Source organism: Ceratotherium simum, chromosome 16, assembly GCF_057802395.1.
Source record: "Ceratotherium simum simum isolate JZ-2026a chromosome 16, ASM5780239v1, whole genome shotgun sequence".
In the NCBI taxonomy this organism is placed as follows: Eukaryota; Metazoa; Chordata; class Mammalia; order Perissodactyla; family Rhinocerotidae; genus Ceratotherium; species Ceratotherium simum.
The window spans coordinates 3,701,639-3,712,999 of record NC_141915.1 but is presented as its reverse complement, the minus strand read 5'-3'; the positions used below and the strand labels follow the sequence as shown (position 1 = coordinate 3,712,999).

Below are 11,361 nucleotides of genomic sequence, written 5' to 3'. Positions count from 1 at the left end.
GTCTTTGGGGATAAATAGCCTACTGCAAGAGCTGCTTTAAGACAGCAAGCATTAAATTACTCTTACAGTTGTGGATATTTATTTGTTGTTTTTATTTTAATTTTTCAAATGTGAACTATAGTCTTTTATTAATAAATTTCTATGTAATTTTATTCCTGTAATGTTAAGTGTAACCCTAAAATTTTACTGTTAATACCCCACAGACCTTTCCTTTTCTCTTTACCACAATATTTATGTCTATAAGTCCATTTCTAAGTATAAATGTGTATATATTACCTGGTCAGGTATGGGAGACTGAATGCTTTGAAAAACCCTCCTGGGCTGGAAGGGTATGGCCAGTACCACCTAAACGCCCTGTGTGGACATTCTTCCTATCCAGGGCACTTCTTATCTTCATTTTGTCTGTGAGTGAATTGTGCGCCATTTCCCCTGATGTGTCTTGGGTTTTTAGTGTTGAGTCCACAGCGAGTTGAGCCGTGACCTGCCCACAGTTGGTAGATTTGTTGTGAAAACACCAGGCCGGCAGCCAGAGCTCTGTGGTGTCTTCCTGAAGGGTCAGGAGACGGGTCTCCCCCTTGTCCTTGAGGTCACCTGAGGCACCTGGACACCCTCCGCCCCATAGAAGGGCCTGAGTGTGTGAAAGAGTCCACGTTGGTGAGGAAGGAGGAGGAGGGTTTGTGATTCTTCCATGAGGAATATGCAAGTCAGAAGAAATCTCGCTCAGTCTCTGCCTTCACAGACGCAGGGCCTGCTGCAGCTCTGGGCGGGGCAGCAGCTCAGGAAGCTTCTGCTGAGGCGAGGGAGGAGGCCAAGGTCTGTGCTGGGGTCGTTTTCAATTGTAACCAAGCATTTCAGGAAACGTTCGTCTTTTCCTTATCTTTTACACCCCTCATCGTGTTTGTGTGTCCTGTGATACTTCTACTGTCTTAGGTATTTTTAAAAAGCAAGCCCTTTCCCACCTGAGTTAGCCGTGACTAACAAACTTCTCTACGTAACTTTTTCTTCTGTTAGAAAATACCTTCCAAGCTCCCCTGTAGGACTGTAGGAACACGTGTGTCTCTGAGAGATCTCTGTCCAGAGAGCAGGAGACTCCTTCACGAGGAGGGAGCAGAGGGGGAAGGACAGGCATGGCAGGTCCTCCTGGAATGGAAACAGGCTCTGCCTCCTCCCAGCGGTGTGGCCCTGTGCACACTGTCTGCTTCCTCTCTGTGCCTGTGTTTCCTTAAATTCAGATCAGGATAGTCACACATACAGAATTCTGCGAGTCGGAGAGAAGATAGGAAAGCGTCCAAAACCGAACTCTGCACGTGGACTAGAACAGAGCAGAAGGATGGGTTTATTGCCAGGCTTTCGACCTGCAAGCTGGGACACTCAAGGCTGCGGGAGGACTGAGTTCCGAGTTGCTCACAGACTAAGGGATTTTCATGGGGTAAATGCAGAGGTTATTTGGCTTTTGCAGCTGATGGGTTGCCTGGTGATGGTCTTGCTTATTTGGATCCAGGTGCTGAGTCAGGGGAAGAAGGAAGTCCAGAGATGGTGTAAACAGACGTGGCATTTGGGGATCGGCTGGTGTCCTCTGCTGATTTCTGAGAAGAGCTGTCAAGTCCTGTGAGGTGAGGTTCAGTTTCCTCTATGCACCTGCGTTGACTGTCTCCATTTTGTCCCTGACGTAAGTGACTCCATTGTAGTTTGGTTCCACACAGGCCTGTGGAAGGTGTCTGAAGAGCTGCTATTCTAATGCGTAGAGGAAGGACTTTTCATTTTCTCTCCTTCTCTGTATTCATATGCAAATAACGAGCTGCTGCAGTGGGGAGGGAGGGGGGACGGGCTGTGGGCCCTGCAAATAGAAGCCCGTCTTTCTGAATATGCTTTCTTTGTGATTTGGGGATTACCTCTGTCAATCCATCAGGACAGTCCCCTTGACTTTCCTCGAATTTGCAGACGGAGGCAGTGACATGTTTGGTGACAGCAGTTCACCCCCTGGCATCCAGTAGCCCCCGGAAGCTGTCGGTAGGACTGAGTGGGGGGAGGGGTTAGAGGTCTTGCACTGGTGCTGCTCTTGTGACACCTGGTGGAAGGTGCCGGGCGCTGACACCTGCTTCCTTAGATTTCAGCTGCTGTTGGTGTTGGGCTTTTGTCTGTCATATTGAGGTACTCCAAAACTTTAACTTCTGCTCCTTGCACGTTAATAAGGCTCCAGGAGGGCGCCTTCCTTTCCCAGGATCACCCTTCAAGTGTTACCGCGTGGGAGGCCCTGGGTCACCAATCCCAGGCGATGAGCCACCTCCTCCACCTTCGTGACGTGAACAGCATGAGCTGGCCTTGTACAGCACGTTCATCTTTTCCATCCTCCTTTCCATTCCTTGTAGAAAATATCGCAGTTGCTACTGCAGGGCTTTGTAATGCAAGCCTGCGGGCTGAAGACACTAACTTCTCTCAAGTTTTTTACGACACACACTGTGCTGCATCATCTCCCCAGACTGAGATGGGCAGCAGGCGTCTCTTGTGCACAAGGAAAAAGGTGGTTTATAGGAAGCCAGAAATATCACTTCTGCAGGTGTACACTGAACCTCAGCCATGTACGGCACCCCGTGTTGAGTAGACACACCTCTAAGTTCAGGAGCTGAAAATGTCCTGTAAGAAAGAGACACACATTCAACAGCACAAAGCACATGATCATCTATAAAAGAAGCACCAGTGCAGGCCCCCTAGTACAAAGGAGAGAGCTGTGAATCCCCCTGGAATAAACTGGAGGGTGTTGAAGAGAAGGAAAATTGAGAAGTCGAATGGATGTTGGTTGAATCTCGCTAGCTGGAGCCTGACGGGCATTCCCAGCACGGCAGGCCACTCGGGCAGGGAGTGTGCAGGTGAGCACAAGGCCCGTGCAGAACTGCTGCGTGGATGCTCACGTAACACAATTAGTGGACAATGGAATTAACGTCATGAAAACTTTGTTGCCCTAAAGCTCTTAGCTCGTAATCTCAAATAGGGATGATTTTGTTTCTATTGGAATTTTGAAGGGTCTGGGTCCGTGTGAAAGAATACCTTGCAGATTTGGGAAGTTTACTCTGGTTCTCAGATGATACATTGTCTGCCTGAGTTTATTATGCCCCAATGAAACTGAAAGTGAAGATAGAATCTAGATCAGCAGAGCAGGGGCCTTGGCCTCAGATTGAGACTCAGTGTGGAATTTTAGGCCGTTCATGAGCTGCCCGGCTTGCTCTCTCCTCCTACAGCCCCAGCATCCTGGGCAACTCTCAGCTGTGCATCCCCAGGCATACTGCACCATATTGGAGTCTTTGCCTGGGTTCCTGTTATCTCAGACCCTAATTCCAACTTTCTGTGGGGCCTACTCAGAACCTCAGCTTTGTTATCAATGGAATGGGAATAATATTGGCTTTATGAGGTCATTATGAGGAGGAGATAAAGCACATAAGGAAAGTATCTGCCAAAATGCCTGGTATGTGTTGGGCACATAATGAAACTGTGCAGTTTAAATGAAACTGCACACAGAAGATCATCTAAACGTGTAAACTGATTTAAACTGATAAACCTCATGTTAAACTAAGGTTTATGCTTCAGCCCAGAGATTCACCATCCTTATTTCAAAAAATAAGGCAAAGACCACCTGTTCTATTAAAATTCATCTCCTGCCATATGAAAAAAGAAAAAGTAATTATGAGAATGTGTTTAACAGTTAAATTCAGGTATCTATACATGAGATGTGAAGAAAAGTTTGTATTTACCACATAGTGACACACATTAAAATATAGTCATCAGGGGCCACAGAAATATTATAGAAAAGGAAGTGTGCACAGGGAAAAATAAGATCACACTGAAAGAAAAAAAGCCCTTTTGCCTACAGAGCAATCATTTTGAGACATGGAAGAGGACTCTCGGTGGTGGTCAGCAGAGTTGTGGCTATTATAAACTTAGAACAAATGGACGTTCTGACACTTTTGTTACATATTTACATCAAAAGGATATCAGAACAAATAATATGGAGTGAGTGGATGTTGCAGCCGCTGAATCCACATCATGAAGAAAAACTATTGCCATTTACATAACCAGATGACTATTGGTGAGACAGATTACTTCCTATTAAAAAAAAAAAGAGCCAGCCCTGATGGCCTAGCAGTTAAAGTTCAGCGTGCTTCACTTTGGTGGCCCGGGTTTGGTTCTCGGGTGCAGAAGCACACCACTCGTCTGTCAGTAGCCATGCTGTGGTGGCGGCTCACACAGAAGAACCAGAAGGACTTACAACTAGAATATACAACTCTGTACTGGGGCTTTGTGGTGGGGGTGAGAAAAAAGGAGGAAGATTGGCAACAGATGTTAGCTTAGGGGGAATCTTCCCCTGCAAACAAAACAAAACAAAACAAAACAAAACACATCTACCACTTTTAAGGAAAACAACTTAAATGAGATATGTTTCTCAAGAAGGCCAGACATTAAGAATGAACCTCAATAAAAATTAGGGGGAAAAAAGCTGTGCTGGCTCTGTGAGCAGACAATGAGGGAAAAAATCAGTGTTCTGGTTTCAGTGTTGAATAGCATCAGTCCGTGGCAGGCTGAGCTGTGACAAAGTACTAAACTGTATGTGCTCAGAAACTGCCACATACATTGAAGAGCAAAGTATAGGAGCAGACAACAGCAATGACCACAGAAAGCCTATTTTCCAAGAAATGACTTGGCATTTTTGTGGAGTAAGAACTCAAAATGCACTATAAAATTATATATTTTAAAATTTACTTAAGTCCAAATGTGAGATTTATATTTCTGAAGAGTAATGAATTACCCAAGTACACTCTGCAAAGAGGCCTTTGTACGTTCAAAACTCCCACTCTCCCTGCTTCCGTGACATTATGTAATGTTTGCTCTGAATACCTGCCTTCTACTGAGTCTAAAGCTTATGACACCATTGATGGCTAAAGATTCCTTAAAGCGTTTGGAAGATGATATTCTACCATAAGCATCTCACACCAATCCCTCAAGATTTTTGATAGCCGATACAACAAACGGAAGAGAAATCTCAGTTAGGCAGCTTGGTCACAGAGAAAGCACAGTGAAATATGTAATGGAGCAGTGAGAACAAATGGGTCATCAAAAAAGACTTAGTAGCTGAGCAGCAGTAACTGGTGGCACCAGAACACCCTTCCTCCAAATAAATGACAGGCGACCTACTGCCAACCAGTCAGGATGGAAAGAAAAATGCCCATTACGAAAATCAAGGCTGAAAGGCAGAAAGACAATCCTTTACAGAATAAATATAATATAATGCAAACAAACTGCGTTAGGTGTTCTTTAAAAAGATGAAAACTTACGTATGTTATTGCGCACATTCATGCACAAAGCACTTGATTCTTATGTGGGCATCCTGCTCTCTCATAGATTTCCTGGAGAATCTCTATTTCCAGGCTCAGAGTTTTGCTTTCTGTTTCCAAAGCACCTTTCACACACTGCAATGAATGGCAGTCGTCTTCTGATTCCTTTTTATGTTCAGTAAAGAACACATTTGTCCCCTGTGTGTGTGTGTGTGTGTGTGTGTGTGTGTGTGTCTGCAAGCACGCGGACATGCAAATTTGGTTGGACAGCTGAGGAGAGAATCCTGCAAGTAGGAAGCCATTCTTTGCCTTTCCAATTTAGAATTATTTCCAGAAAAAATAAATTTCTTCAAGTGTTATGGACTGAATGTACCCTCCAAAATTCGTATGTTCAAACCCTACCGCCCAATGTGATGGTGTTAGGAGGTCTGGCCTTTGGGAGGTGATTAGGTTTAGATGCGGTCATGAGGACAAAGTCTTATAAGAAGAGGAGAGTCTCCTTCTGCCATGGGAGGACACAGCAAGAAGACGGCTCTCACCAGGAACTGAATCAGCCAGCACCTGGATCTTGACTTCCCAGCCTCTAGAACTGTGAGAAATAAATTTCTGTTGCTGAAGCCCCCCAGTTTACGGCAATTTGTTATAGCAGCCGAAACTGACCAAGACAAGTAACTGACCTTCCAGCTTACGTTTACTGGACATCGAGCATCTCAGCTTGTGTTGTAATTGTTTCAGACTTTGAGAATGTAAATAAATATTTCTAACTCATTGTGGTAGGCTGATAACGGTCCCCCAAAGATGTCCAGATCTAAACCTCAGAACTCGTGAATATGTTAGTTATATGGCAAAAGGACTTTGTAGATGTGATTAAGTTAAGGATTTTTGAGAAGGGGAGATTATCTTGGATTATCCATGTGTAGACACACTGTAGTAGGAGATGTGACCTCGAAGCAAGAAGATGGAGTGATGGGAGGGAGGAGCCACAAAGCAAGGAATGCAGGGGCCTCTAGGATCTGAACAGGGCAATGGCAGGGATTGTCCTCTGGAGGCCTCCAGATGGAACACAGCCTGGCCAACACCTACATTTTAGACTTCAGACCTCCCGAAAAGTACGATAATAAATTTGTGTTAATTTGTTAGAGTAGCAACAAGAAAACTAACATACTCATTAAGTACTTAGGAATAGTAATATAGTCTCTATTAAAGGATTGTTTCTCAATAAAAAATAAAAGAGAAAATAAGACAGTAGAAAACAGGCATTGAAGTTCAGAGGCTGTTAAACTGACTTTATACTTGGAGAGGTTTAAAAAGTACAGATGCTTGGGAGCTTCATTTGGAAATGCTGCCTTAGTAGGCCTGGGATTGGACTGAGGAATCTATTTTTAAAAAATGCTTCCCGGGGTATTTTAGCTTGAAGCCGGTGGGCATAATTTTGGCATTTCCACTTCTTTTCTCCAAAATCCACAGAAAGCAACAAGGAAAATCAGAAACAAATGCAGATCCACAAAATAGGTAGTAAAAATGGAACACGGATGGGGGAAAAGTGGGAGAAGATGCAAGACAGAGCTCAGGGCAACCTCCAGGTGCACTGTTCCAAGAGGACAGTGACATCTGAGTGGCACAACCCAAACCCTTCCCTCAAAAGAACAGCGACAAGTGGACAGCCCTGGGCAGGAGCGTCTTTGAACTTTGCCCCAGAGAAGGGAAAAAACAAAAGGGAAGTAGGGACAAATGTGAATCACACTGTCAACCCACAGGTAACGATGATGCAGGAAAAAGAAGCAACTGCTCTTCACTATTGACCGGGTAAGAAGTAAAGACTAAAAATAAACATAAAAATAGGAAGACTGTGCAAGGATGTAAAGGGCGCTCTCTCACACTGAGATTGAAGGTGCATGCTGCTGCAAACATGTTGCAGTGTGATCTAGTATCTGTACCTGGGCATGCCCTGTGAGCCAGCAATTCCATTCCTCCACACACACCCTGGAGCATGTCTTTACACATGTGCCAAAGAGACCTGCACCAGTCTGTTTAAAGAAGCATTGTTTGTATTACCAAAAACTGGAAACAAACCAAAAACGTTTAGTAAAAGAAGAATGGAGATAGAATTGTGGTACATATACAAGAATGAAAAAGAAAAAACTACATCTATGCACATCAGCATGAAGGAGGCCCACAACTCTCACCTTGAGCAACACAAACAAGGCCCAGAAGAAGTCATGAAGCATGAAAACATTAATGTGTAAGGTTGAAGGCATACCAAGCAATTCAGTACATTGTTGGGGAGTTAAAATTGCAATCTCTAAAGAATAGCAAGCAATTGATGATTACAAAAATAAGGATAATGATTATGTCTGGGAGTGAAGGGAGAGGATATGAGTTGAGGGACACAGAGAAAGCATCAAAGATACTGATACTGTTCTAGTAAAGATGAGCAGTGAAGGAACTGACCTTATTATGCTATATACCTTAGATAACTTCTAATACATTTCCTTGAAATATAGCTACTGCAGCTGAGGAAATCAATTTTTAATTTTATTTAAATTTAAGTAGCCACAAGATATAGTTAGAGGCTACCATAGTGGAGCACAGCTCTAACATGTCAGATCTCTCCATTTTTTACGGGGGAAAAAAATAACCATTTCTTGCCTACAAATTTTGTCAAGCGAACACACTTAATACAAAGAGGAATTATTAAAAAGAAACTAGCACAGGATCTAAACAAACAAGCAGAAAGAAAAAAAGGGAAAAACAGAGGTTCGTCCAGAACACTCACAAGAAAACAAGGTACCAAAGCAAACGAAAACTCTGATCAAAACTTAGCATCAAACTAACACACTTAAAAAATTAATGAAGCCATCACCGCTACAAACAGGACAGAAACATACAGATCCCAGGGCTCAGGCAGAAGGCAAGACAACAGGTGAAATCAACGTGGGGGCGCTCAGAAGAAAGAAGCGCCGGCCTAGGAAAATGGTTTCCCCTGGGAGAAGGAAATGGACTGAGGGCGATGGAGGCGCTGTGACCTTAATACACACCTTCTAGAACTACGTGGCCCTTCACGCTATGTGGATGTATAAACTAAAAGTCTAGGCCTGGCCCCGCCCCCTGCAATGCTTGGGCCCCGGGGACCCTGCTCCTCGCAGGAGCACTCGGCCCCGGCTCACACTCCTGCTAGCCTGGGAGAGTCCCCCATGCGGGCGGCCTGCCGCCTAGGGAAAGGCTACGACGTCCTGCTTGACGAACGAACCCCTCACTCCCGGCGTCTTCCTTCCCCCGCCTCTGCTGCCGGGCCACGTGACACCGGGGTCCACCTACACGTCTCCTCCTTTAGTTCTCAACCCCAGGTTCTCCAGTTGCCGCGGCCTGTTCTTGAGGATCGCAGGCCGTCGCCCCAGAGTTCAGGTCCCCACGTTCTGGACCACCAGGCAGCCCCTCCCCGGGCCTGGCCCTACTCGGGCCCCATTTCTCGGTGTTCCGGTTCATTCCATCTGGGCGTCTGCGCCGTCACGCTTGATCACCCTATTGCCGCACTGAGGGACGGGGGAGCCGGCTTGCTGTGTCCACAGGCGGCGGGCAGAGGCTTGTTTACCGTCACCATGGAAACCTCGGCCCGCGCTTGGGCGGCGCTCCGGCGGGGCGTGGTCAGCGCCCAGCGGGAAGCCCCCACCGCGCACGGACGGGGACTCCGGGCAGCTCCCGCACTCGGGCTCAAGCCTGCGCCCTGGGCCTCGCGGGGGCGGCAGGCCGGGGGAGGCAGCCTGGCGCGGCTACACCGGCCTCGAGGAACCACCCCTCTTCCAGCGGTGGCGCGGTGATGGGCAGGTCACTGACGTCTGATTCCAGAAGGGACGAAGGACAGGCGTGGCGGGGTGAGAGGGCGGCAGGGGTTGGAAGGGGCAGGGCTGTCGAGGGAAGAGTCGCTGTGGGGGTCAGGCGGAGGAATTTCGCGGGAAGATTCTGGGGCGGAGTCACGTGGAGGGGGCGCAGTCACGTGGAGGGGGCGCAGTCACGTGGGGAGGGGAGCGCACGACGTCACGGACGTCATTGTTGCGCACGCGGAGCTTCAGCGGGGATTGGCCGCGGAGGCGCGGGGCGGGGGGAAAGCCCGCGCGTGGGGAGACAGTGGACGGAGAGTCGGGGCAGAGTGACGTGCCGGCTGTGCGGCTCTGCGCGTCCCGCTGGGCCCGGCCGTCCCGCGCCCTCGGCGCCCACCCTGCTGAGCAGGCCTCTCCCCTGCCCTGTCTGCCGGGTCTCAGGTGTAGACTCAGGTCTCGGGTTTCCCTGCACACCCCTGCCTGCTCCATCCATGTCAGCCCGGGCTGGGGCGCTGCCTCCCGCGCTTTCTGTCCGGGTCCACCTGGGGCCATCCCAACAACTGTGAGGTCCAGGCAGCCTGGGTGCGGATGGCTGCCCTGAGCTGAAACGCTGCAGGGATCAAGGATGCAGTGTGTGCCTGCTGAATGCGACGTGTCACAAGTCAGGAACCAAAAATCCTTCACTCCTGAGCTTCTGGGTGAAATTTCCTAAGACCCATTGAACAGCAGAAAACAAAGACCAAAGGAATTCAACTGAAAAACAGGGAATGAAATAAACTGGGCTCACTGCTCTGCAGAGGAAAAAGTGAACACTGCCAGAGAATGCAGCTGTCTGGATCTGCAAGTCTTCCTCCTTCCTGAGGGAAAGATCTGGTTCTTGACTTAAGGATGGGCCTCTGCTTGGTCTTATGGAGTCATCCAAGGTGTCCAGTAAAATATCTTCAGAACCAGTCCTGAAGAAGTTATACCTGTGATGGGAGAAGCCCGGTCTCTCCTAGAATGAGAAGTGACCTTGTTCACACTGGCACCACACACCCCAGGCTTTCCCACACACACCCAGCGTGGTCTCAACAACCGGAGCATGTCCACTCCTGCCTGGCCTGTTTGGACCACCTTCCCTCACCCTGGACCTTCTCCATGTACACCACTTCTTTTGTGTTTTTTGCAAGAAAGATCAGCCCTGAGCTAACATCTGATGCCAATCTTCCTCTTTTTGCTGAGGAAGACTGGCCCTGGGCTAACATCTGTGCCCATCTTCCTGTATTTTATATGGGACACTGCCACAGCATGGCCTGACAAGGGGTGCATGGGTGCACGCCTGGGATCCAAATCTGGGAACCCCAGACCACCAAAGCAGAGTGCTTGCACTGAACTGCTGCGCCACTGGGTGCCCCGGGTACACGTTCTTAATTTGGTGATTCCTACTGGGCTGTGTTCCTGCAAGTTGCTTCCCCACAGTTTCACATCAGATGAACATTTTTCCCACCCTAATGTTGTACTTCAAAATAATCTCAGAGATACACCTCTGAAAATTGTGGTCAAAAATGAAAACTGAACTCACCGTAAATGGAAGTTACCTCAAGTTCTGCTCTACAAATTGATCTGCATTTTTAGTTTCAAATATATATAATATATATAAAATTTTAAATTATATAATATTTTGATAAAAATTTTTCAACAAATGCTTTTGTATTAAGTTAATCAAAAAGTTCTAGCAAGAGATTTACACTCTTGTTAGAATATTATCATTTTAAAATCCATCAGAGAGTTGAGGGCACAAACCTACATTAAACTCTAGAGAGGGGCCCTTTGTGGGAGAGAAGAATGTCACAGCTGCTTTCCTGTCCTGGGAGAAGAAGAAAATGAGGCACAGGTGGGATGCTATTTCATCCTGAGAGATCTCTGAGATAGGAGGATAAACAACAGGATTTTACAGAACCGAGGCTCAGATTTCTGTAGGACACACCTAAGGCCGCACAGTTCAGCCAATCCACAGTATCCAATAAACTGGAACAGCCCAAAGAAAGGAGATTCCTCCTTCAAAGGGGTGGGGTGTGGCTCAGGATGATAGAGGGTGAGGCTAAAGGACACAGCTCAGCCTCTGATGCTGGGAAGCTTCTCTGGCTGGGAGTGGGGTTGAGGAAATAGACCCAGATACAAACAGGGATGAGACAGAGGGCAGGACCTCAGTCTGGGGGGACCCAGAGGTCCATCAGACC

General features: G+C 47.2%; 1 long non-coding RNA gene across 1 annotated transcript; it reads right to left on the bottom strand.

Moving 5' to 3' along the window:
* Positions 1 to 738: 738 nt before the first annotated feature.
* Positions 739 to 8,896, bottom strand: LOC147914867 (uncharacterized). The gene is made up of 2 exons (XR_015554617.1): positions 8,363 to 8,896; positions 739 to 2,634 (listed from the first exon to the last, which is right to left on the bottom strand). It is a non-coding gene; the product is annotated as an uncharacterized LOC147914867 (long non-coding RNA).
* Positions 8,897 to 11,361: the final 2,465 nt, after the last annotated feature.